The following is an 11,030-nucleotide window of genomic DNA, read 5'->3' on the forward strand; positions in this document are numbered from 1 at the left end:
AAATTGATTATCTGGATGTCAAACTTAGAAAGGATCCTTCCAATAATGGTATTTTTTCTAGTATTTATAGGAAGCATACCTATTGTAATGCTTTCCTGCATTTCACCAGCAGTCACCCATGGAAACAAAAGAGATCGATTGTCAAAGGGCAACTGGTCAGGGCCACTCGTATGTGTAATACAACTATGGCCTTTGAGGAGGAGTGTTTTACCCTCAAGAATATGTTTTTAAATAGGGGTTACCCGTGTGAATTGATTGACACTTTGATCCACGAAGTGTCCATAAAAAGGGCTTCAGGGTTTTACAAACCCCTCCTTGAGGGAGTTAACTTGAACACCCCACAGACCCTCGACTTGGTTGACCCACTCTTGGTTGTTTCATTAAACAGTGCCCATTCCTGTAACACTGATGAGCCCTTACATAATTTCAACGATAAAGTGGCTAAGTTCATCTTCACATATGGAAATCATGCTAGTTCAGTGTGTTCCATTATTAGAAAAAATTGGCAGTTTATTTTAAATAACGCATACTTACTTGAGGCTTTGGGCACCCAGTCTTTATTTGTATATAAAAGGGGTAAAAACCTCAAGGATCTGCTACAAACTTGGGATACACAAAACATAACATCTAGACAAACGGGCACTTTTAGTTGCGGCACATGCAACCAATGTAGATTGATAAAGGCAGGGAACTCTTTCACCATCAGAGACGTAAAATACTTTATCAAATATAGAATTTCCTGTGAGACCAGGTCTGTAGTGTATATTGCTTTTTGCAATTGCTGCAGGGCATATTATGTTGGTAAAACTGACCGTAGATTACGTGACAGGGTTTACCAACATGATTATGCCATAAAAAAGCAGAAAGTTGACAATGCCCTATCTAAACATGTTATTGATAATCCTGGGCATAGTTTCTGCTTCATGGGTATAGATATGATACACCTAGGAATAAGAGGTGGTCCCCAACCTTTATTTCCTGAAATAAAAGAGTTGGAATGGCAATTATTACTTAACGCCTTTGCCCCACCGGGCTTAAATGAAGCATGCAATATCTCGGTAATATTAAAATATAAAAGTTACCTTAGACCTTGAAAGCAAGGTCGTAAGCTACTTGAAACATAACATGTTTTTATAGATTTTTGGTGTATGATTAATAATTCATTTATCTTGTCATGACCTTAATATATATATATATATTTTTAAAAATTTTTTAAATTTATACTCCCTTTTGACATGATGGGCTACCGATACCATGTTATTATTTATTTAGTTAGGTTTGGTTCAATTTATTATACTTATTATTTTTCTGATTGTTTATTTATGCTGTAAACCTTACAACATGGTCATAAGTCTTGTTCATACTTAGTAGAAGGGTTTTAGTATTTGTTTTTCATTTTGGTTTTGTTCGTGTATAGGCTGTTTTTAAAGTTTATTACGCCAGGTATTATATTCTTGGTTGGACCTGGCGGTTCCTTTAATTAAGTATGTACATAAGCCTCACCTGTGAAGGAAATGATGTCATTAGATGCTGTGGTGAATTGCTATAAAGCACTAAAATGCTTTATTTTAAACTGTCTGAGGAAGCTACTGTCTTTAACAGTGGCGAAAACGCTTTGAATAAAGTACGTTAATCTATTTTTGGTGCTCTGTGCTACATTCCTTTTTTGTGGTTACTGGTTGTATATAACCCTTATCTCAAAGTATGTGTGTGTGTCAGCTACTTGGGCAGGAATACGAAGCACTGGTTGGACAGAGAGGGTGCTGGAGGTTTTAGCTTGCCCACTAGGCTGAGATCTGGACCCTATAGCTGTGCCAGTGGGGAGTCTTATTGGGGACGTGGAGAGAAAGGAGAAACCAGCCCCAGACTGACTGTGATCTCTGTGTGCTCTTAAGGGAAATTGTTCTTTACTGTGTGTGTATTTATTATCCTTTCCCTATATGGATGCCCCTTACTGGTGTTAATGGTGAAGATTGAGGCTCCTTGATTGCTGGGCCAGTGCACGGGTGTCACAGCATACGTCATCCATGTGTGTATATATTGTTCCCATTTGTGCATTGATTTTTGTTCAACAACATGTGTCCTTGGTTAATTACCTTATGTAACATTGTTGGGTCATGCTGTCCCACTGACACAATGACCTTGCGTGTGCTGTGTACCACTAATTATTGTGCCATTCACTACACAGCTTAATACTACTGTTGTTGCAGAGTACCGTGACGAGTACATCTGCACATGCATCATTGACATAATGCATTGACATTCAATGGTCCTTTACTGAATATAAGGAGGTGATGATATGTATAGGATCATTTATGACTCCCTTTTTTGCCCATATCTTGATAGTCTTTTTGACCATAGCTTATATCAAGACATGCATACAAATGTTAGCATATATGTCAGTGTGTATGCATTTGTAGTACAAATGCACTGATTTATACGGATGTACGTGTATGGCCTTAATATGACCAACACACAACCGTCCTTGTAATATGTACATAAATATGTGCACTTATTCCATTTTGTTGTGTTATTTTTGTGTGCATAAGACTGCCCTTTGATCAGTCTTAAACATGGAATGTGATATTTACATCAATGACAGTGAGTGTGCCACCTGTTCCATTATGTTTGCATGGCAAACATAAATAAGTATGTGAAAGTAAAGTTCAATTTTATGAACTGCTGGCACTTACAGTTTATCTGTTGCTGTGTTGATTTTGTCATTTGTACAGTGACATGTTAATGGCCATCAGCACTGACCACTACACACATTGTATGTGTTAGCCATGTGCTCCATGCCCCTTGCTATGAGATTCCTGTATGTCTTGCGTTGTGCACACATATGCATGTACAATTTTTCTATTTACATAAGGTTGTCTTTTGCTTTAATGACATGCTTATTCATGCATGTATTGCCTTACTATTGTGGATATACGCCGTTGATTACCATTCAGACATACATGCTTGGGATGCCTGTTTCACCTAGACATATCAGATTTTTGTTTTCTTGTGCTCAGTTTAGGAAGATATTATTGTTGGGCAGTAGATATTATGGTATTAGTAAACAATCTGTCACCATGATTGTCCTATGATGTAATGCATATCCACATGGTCATCACTGTGATTTCTACTTGTTTGATCATGATGTTATTATGTGTTCTGCTTTCCCTACATATACTTTGTATGATGCCTGCTTAGCTATTTATGCTCAGGCTTAACTGAGTAATGTAAAGCCACACCAAAGAACAGCAAAAAATATCCAAAACAACACAAAAATTGCAAACAGAATCCACTTTTATTCCAAACTTTAGTTCCCTGACCAAGCAATATTCAAGAAGTATAAAAAACATTATCCAAGCATTCCCCTTAAATACACTGCAAGCAAAGCTAATAATTCAATTATAAAAATCAATTGCATACAATTATATAATTAAATAAAACATTTCCAATTAATTTCACAGTTAAGACCCTGAGGAACCCTAGTGTTATATTTTAAAATAAATAAAGATTCTTTAAATAACAATTGATCTTTTAACCTTCCCTCATCACCTAGTTTCACAAATATTTTATCTAAAACAGTAGCCTGTAGTAATTATTGTGACATTCTTTAAAATGAACAGCCACAGCACTTTCAATTTTACATTTTCTAATGTCTCTGACATATTCTTGCAGACGACACTTAAACATTCTCTTAGTCTCACCTATATATATATATATATATATATACCAGCCTACATGAACAGCGTAAAGCATATATAATTCCTTCAGTAACACATGAAAAGTTACCTAAGACACAAAACTTACTATTTCCAATTTTATCAAACGTTTGAACAATCAGTTCACAAATACTGCATCTTCCACATGGAAAAGTTCCCTTTAACAATGGATTTATTGTGAAACTTTCTACAGGAGCTATAAAATAAGATTTAACCAGTTTGTCTGACAGACTGGTCCCATTCTTCATAGGTTCATAGGTTGGTACTAGGCTATTGGCCCTAAGGCCTATGCAAGCCTGGCCATAAAAATTCCCTGGAAATTTTTTCCCACAATATTTACTTCTCTGGGCCCCTGTCTAGCAGGGCGGCTGACATGATCCCAGGGTGAATTTTCTATCTCCCATCCAGTCATCAAGGTTCCTTTTGAAGAGGGCCAATGAGGCGCTCTGCTTGATATGTATGGGCAGTCTATTCCAGAGTATGGGGAGTCTCTGGGTCAGGAACCTATCCCTCCAGCATGTTTTGTTCATTGTGATGATAAGGTTTAGATCCCTGGTGCGTGTGGTTCTGAGGGATTGGGATTTCTTTAAGTGGAGCATGTCCAACAGCTCAGGGTTTGACATGGCCTTGTATGTTAAGCAGAGATCGCCTCTGAGTAGACGATATGCCACAGAGTATAGCTGGAGTTTTTTTAGACAGTCAGCATATGGCATCTGCTTTAGGCCTGTGATTCTTTTAGTGAGGTATTTCTGTGGCCTTTGCAGCTGTTGCAGATGTCTTGTGAGGTACATACAATATGGGGCATTATACTCTATAATGGGTCTAATGAGGGATGAGTACAGTGGGACAATGACCTCTTTTTTTCTGGATGAAAAGCCCTTAGTGATGAGGTGTGCCACATAGAAGGATTTCCTGACTGTTGTGGCGATCTGGTTATCGAAAGTGAGACCACTGTCCACTTGTGTCCCTAAGTCTCTCATCACACTTTTGATGTTTAGTGTCCTGCCACTTATGTGGCAGTTCATGGGTATGTGTTTTTTTTCCAAAGGGGATAACTATACATTTCTTGGCATTAAGCTTGAGCCCATGGCTCTGGCACCAGGCATCTATTTCTGTAAGGCCCTTTTGTAGAATATCCACATCATTGGGGGATTCAGTAATGGCTCCCAGTTTGCAGTCATCTGCAAACTTTGTTAACCAGAGTCCCTTAGTGTTGGCCTGTACTTCAGAGAGGCAGATGCCAAGCAAGAGTGGTCCCAGGACTGAACCCTGATCTACTCCACTTTTCATTTGTCTGGAGCTGGATTTGGAGTCGGCTACCTTTACAGTCTGGGTTCTGTCAGTAAGCCAGTTGGCAACCCATCGAGTGACGTAGGGATTTATGCCCAACTTAGTAAGTTTATCTATGATTCCAGAGTGGGGGATGGTGTCAAAGGCCTTGGCGAAGTCCAGATAGGCTGTGTGGACCACCTTACCCTCATCCACAGCTCTGGAGACCGATTCGAAGAAGTCATTCAAATTCAGGAGACAAGATCGGCCCTTCATAAACCCAAACTGGGTGGGGTCCAGTGTTTGAAGGTTGCCAATGTCTTTGTTTATAAGTTCCATAATAATGCATTCCATGCCCTTGCAGATCAGGCTTGTCAGACTGATGGGACGGTAGTTCCTGGGATCCAAGGTGGATCCCCCTTTGTGGAGTGGGATAACTGTAGCTGTGCGCCACTCAGTGGGCATGAAGCCTGAGGTGAGGCTATGTTTAAACATGACACTTAGGTGGGGTGCCAGTTCATTTTGTAGTCCACGTAGTACACAGCCTGGGATATCATCTGGTCCCATGGATGCTGTATTCTTAGCTTTGGAGAGTGCTGTTTCTACCTGTGTGGCTGTGATTATCGGAATTTGGCAATCTTTTTCTTAAATGAAAAAACTGGATGATGGCTAGATAACGTCCTTAGTTTTTCCTACCTTATCAAAAACTTCCAATAATATTTAACCTGTTTTTGTATCTGTTCACTAAGAACATTATATGTCATTACTATATATATATATATATATATATATATATATATATATATATATATATGTATATATATTATCTTGTACAGATGTATTCCTACTACCATAAATATTACTCACATAATTATAATATTCATGGATTTTATCCAAAGTCTCAAGAACATTAGATAATAGGTACCCTCTGTTCAGGAACATAATACAGGTAGAAAGAAGTGCTTTAAATAGATCTTCTTTATTATTACAAATTCTATGAAGTCATAGAAGTCCCCCATAAGGTAAGGAATTAATTAGATGCATAGGATGACAGCTAGAGCCTTGTAAAAATTGCCCACCATCATGAAACTTTCTGAATACAGAAGTCAAGATTTCATTAGTTTCTGTACCTACTAAATGTACATCCAAAAAGTCTACCTCTTTGCCAGCCTGTAAGCCATCGAAAGATAAATTAGTTGGGAGGGTGGCCTAATGGTTAAGGTGTTTGCCTTACAAACACAAGGCACAGGGTTTGAGTCTCACAAGGGATAATTGGCTAGGCTTAAAAATGGCTTGCAAGGGCAATTAGCCTACTACTAATCTATGAACCTATGAATCTATACCCATTACAGTGCAAATCTTCTATAAAATCCTGCACTTTTTCCATACCATCCTGACATACAAAGATGAGATCATCAATGTATCTATAGTATTTAACTACATATTTTTTTGAAAAATTCATGTTGATAAATATATCTGCTTTCAAATGAGGCCATAAACAAGTTGGCATAAGAGGGGGCAAAAGGTGCCCCCATGGCTGTACCTTGTAACTGATGGAATATGTGTTCATTGAAGGAAAAATAGTTATTTCTTAAACTAAATTCTACCCATTCAATAATATAACTTGAAGTAGGGCAATCATGCAAAATAGACTGCAGAGCTAGAATACCATCCATGTGTTTACTGTTCATATAAAAACTGGTGACATCTAATGTCACCCAATAACATTTAGAATTCCAATCAATTTTCTTAATTTTATTCAAAAAATCAAAAGTATCTTTGATGTAGGAATCTAATTGTTGTACACAGGGCAACAGATATTCATGTATAATTATACCTATGTTATGCAAAAAGTAGTTAGTTGCTGCTACTATAGGCCTGCCGGGTGGATCCACTGCATTCTTATGCAGTTTAGGCAGGCAATAAAAAGAGGCCATATTGCATTTATCCACATTCAACTTCTTACTAACATCTTCTTTGGTTAAATAACCTAAACATTGTCCTTTCAACAGTAAAGCCTCATATTTTCTTAAAGCTTTATAATACATAGCCATATCCACAACCCTATATACACTAGTATCCTGTAGATGAGAGTTGCACATTTTGAGATATTGTTTGTAATGCAAAATCACAATCTTATTACCCTTGTCTGCTGGTTTTATAATTAAGTGCTTACTATCCGCTAACTGATTTAATGCTGTCCATTCTTTTTTCATCAGATTATAATCAATAAATAACTTATTAACCTTAAATTCATTGTATACCTGTTCCACAGAGAAACGAAGCATCTCCATAACATTCCTAACATGTTCATTGCTAAAAGAAGGTATCAAATGACTTCTCTACTTAACATTAGATGTATTAAGTAAACAATATGCATTTTGATTTTTATTAACATCCAGTTCATTATCCCAAACATTCTCAGACTCACAAGAATAAAATGAATCATTATCTGATAATTCAGCATATGGTTCATAATCATTCGCACTAAAGTAACATTTCAGTTGCAATTTACATGACAATTTGAATAATTCCTGTTCAATAATATGCCAAGAAGGTAAAACAGTGGGAACAAATTTTAAATCTAAGTTTAACACTTCCAGTTCATAGGTTCATAGGTTCATACTAGGCTATCTACCCTAGGGCATTTATAAGCCTAGCCAGAATGTGTTTGGCTTTCGCCACCCATTTTAAATTTATTTTGCTATGCCCTTTTTCGAGGTTAGTATACTGTGCCTCTGTCTAACAGTGACACAGAAGTGATACCCGTAAACCTCGATCTCCCATCCACTCATCAAGATTCCTCTTGAAGAGAGTCAATGAGGGACTCTGCCTAACCTGGACTGGGATTTTATTCCAGAGTGAAGGGAGCCTCTGGGTTATGAATCTGTCCCTCCAGCATGTCCTATTTATTTCAGTGCTGAGGTTCAAGTCTCTCGAGCCGTAGCTTGATGGGATTTGGATTTTCTGAGGTGCAGCATGTCCATTAATTCCGGGTTGGACATGGCTTTATACGTCAGGCACAGATCGCCTCTGAACAGGCGGTATGCCATTGAGTAGAGCTGGAGTTTCTTTAACCGGGCAGCATATGGCATCTGTTTGAGCCCTTTGATCCTCTTGGTGAGGTACTTTTGGGGTCTTTCCAGTTGCTGCAGGTGTCTGGTAAGGTACATCCCAAAAGGGGCATTGTACTCAATTATGGGCCTGATGAGGGATGAATAAATTGTTCATTAGATAAATGGCAATTAGACAAATTAACAACCAAAGATGTCTGATTAGTGGCAATCGACAAATTATTGCCATCTGCTACGTTTAAAGTTTTGTTTAAAATGTCCTTCACCTGCTGATGTAAAGTTCGTAGTCCCTCTTTTTCTGTTGAAATTTCTGTCTTCCTCTCTCTGTTGCTGACGAAAACTCTGTTGATGTGCTTCAGGCTGCTGGGCCGGTGGTAGTGAGGGGAAAGCCCTTGATTCCATCTCCGAATCTGTAGTAAATGATGTTCCCTCAGATGAAACAAAGGAAACTGCAGCAGTCTCTTTGAAATCTCCCATCTGACATCGCGGAGGTCCCGTTTTTAGAGCCTTCCGATTGCTCTTCCACAGAAAGGCCCGCCCTCCATTGTAGTCACGAATATCTTGGTTAATTTTGCCTGTTTGCTGATCTACAATGTCAGTTTCTAACTTTTTGAGCTTCTCCTTAATGTCATTAAGCAAATAATCGGTCCGTACTCCCCCAGTTTTATTCACCAGGTCTAAATGTGTTTGTTTAATCTCCTCTTTAAGTTTATTCTGCTTAATACAGTCATGCTCCATTAATAGTGTGACCCACTCCATCACACACTTGTGAACTGCATTTAGCTGGCGATCTCTAAAAACTTTTTCAGAGTTATCACTCACATCAAATGGTGTGGACGGAGATTTAAAGGCACGGAGACCCCTGGGGGAGATATCTAGATCCAAGTAATGTTGTAGACCCAGAATACTGAAATGACATTTTGTTACTTTTTGTAATAGATACTCAAACTTATCTATTACTATCTGTATTTCATCTGAGAATGACTCTGCTTTATTATTTCCCACCAATGCAAATGGATTATTCAATCTGTGCATTCTCTCTTGGACTAAACGATTCATGAAATAGATTCCTCTCCATTAACAGAGCCAGCAGCACAAAACAGTAGTAGCAGCAGCAACATTCACATTACCTATAACAGGCTGTGTGACATAATTGTCCGTAGTCTGTTGTTGAGAACTATTCTGTGAGGCCAAAATGCAGATGAAGAACCTTCTCTGAATACACGGGGAATATTGTTCAAAGGATCTGTTGCCATCAATACAAAACCACACAAAAGAACAGCAAAAAATATCCAAAACAACACAAAACTGCAAACAGATCCACTTTTATTCTAAACTTAAGTTCCTCGACCAAGCAGTCTTCAGGAAGTATAAAAAACATTATCCAAGCATTTCCCTTAAATACCCAGCAAGCAGAGCTAATAATTCAGTTATAAAAATCAATTGCATACAATTATATAATTAAATAAAACATTTCCAATTAATTTCACAGTTAAGACCCTGAGGAACCCTAGTGTTATATTTTAAAATAAATAAAGATTCTTTAAATAACAGTGGATCTTTTAACCTTCCCTCATCACCTAGTTTCACAAATATTTTATCTAAAACAGTAGCCTGTAGTAATTTATAGTCACAATTGTGACATTCTTTAAAATGAACAGCCACAGCACTTTCAATTTTACATTTTTTAATGTCTCTGACATGTTCTTGCAGACGACACTTAAACATTCTCTTAGTCTCACCTATATATATATATATATATATATATATATATATATATATATATATATATATACCAACCTACATGGACAGCGTAAAGCATATATAATTCCTTCAGTAACACATGAAAAGTTACCTAAGAAAGCCTTTTCTGATTGCTTGTAGTCATCTAAAGCTATTTTAAGTGTATTTTTACTGTTTTTGCCTTATGTTTTTTTTAAAAAATCCTTGTTTCCTGCCTTTCTAAGCTAGTATAGTCCAGTTTACAGGCTAATGCTGAATTCAGGGCTGTTACAATTTTCTGAGTTGCCCATACCTTACTTGGATAGAGGGAGGTTTCTCTGTTCACCTGTGAGAGAGGGACCTTTGAGCAGCCATCTATCCCTGGAGGAGTGGTTCCAGCCCAGAAGTAAGTAGGTTAGTAGTTTGTGGGCCATTTTGGGCTAATTTCTATCTCTTTCCTTTCCTGATGTAAAAACGTGTTTGCACGGTTTTGCACCTCTGGGCAGTGCCGGTTAGCTAGGGCTAAATTTATCCCAGATCCACCAAGTCTCCTCTTCAGTTTTTCCCTTGAAAGTAGTCTAACTCTCAACCTAAGCACTTAAAAAGCATCCTACAGTCCAGCACTTGCTCAGACCTAATGGCAAGCACTAATATACCCCAACACTTGATTGCCCAGCAGGTCAAGGCTCATTATTCACCCCTCACCAACCAAGTGACTAAGCAGCTCACCCTACTATTCAGACATGACCAAAGGACAATTTCAGGTAAACTCTCCAGTCCTGCTGGTGAACCTGGGTATCCTGAGGCAATGTTACAACTGCCTCATGTACATAGACAACCCTCTCCTCCTATCACAAAGCATTAACATATGCAAGAGATGCAATTATATAGCTAAATTGGAGGCTAAGCTCTCTCCACCCAAGACTGGAACAAGCAGTCATGAGGAGAAGGTTAACACTTGCACCACACATCCTGCCTCACTTAGACATACTAAACCAGCACTGGCAAAAAATACACATAAATACACAAAATCATACTCGGAGGCTCTAAATAAAAACCAGCAAAAGCATCACAGACCTCCAAAGCAGACACCCAAAAAAAACTGCACCTCCCGTCACAAACCAGACAATACATAAAACACAAAATCAGTGTGCCGCACAATCATAGCCCTTAAGGCGAAATAACATACCTAACACACTAGTAATAGGCGTCTCTATAGTCAGACACACTGACGTCCCACTCACTAGGC

The sequence above is a fragment of the Protopterus annectens genome, chromosome 2.part0, assembly GCF_019279795.1.
Source record: "Protopterus annectens isolate FY-2018-M chromosome 2.part0, PAN1.0, whole genome shotgun sequence".
NCBI lineage: Eukaryota > Metazoa > Chordata > Ceratodontiformes > Protopteridae > Protopterus > Protopterus annectens.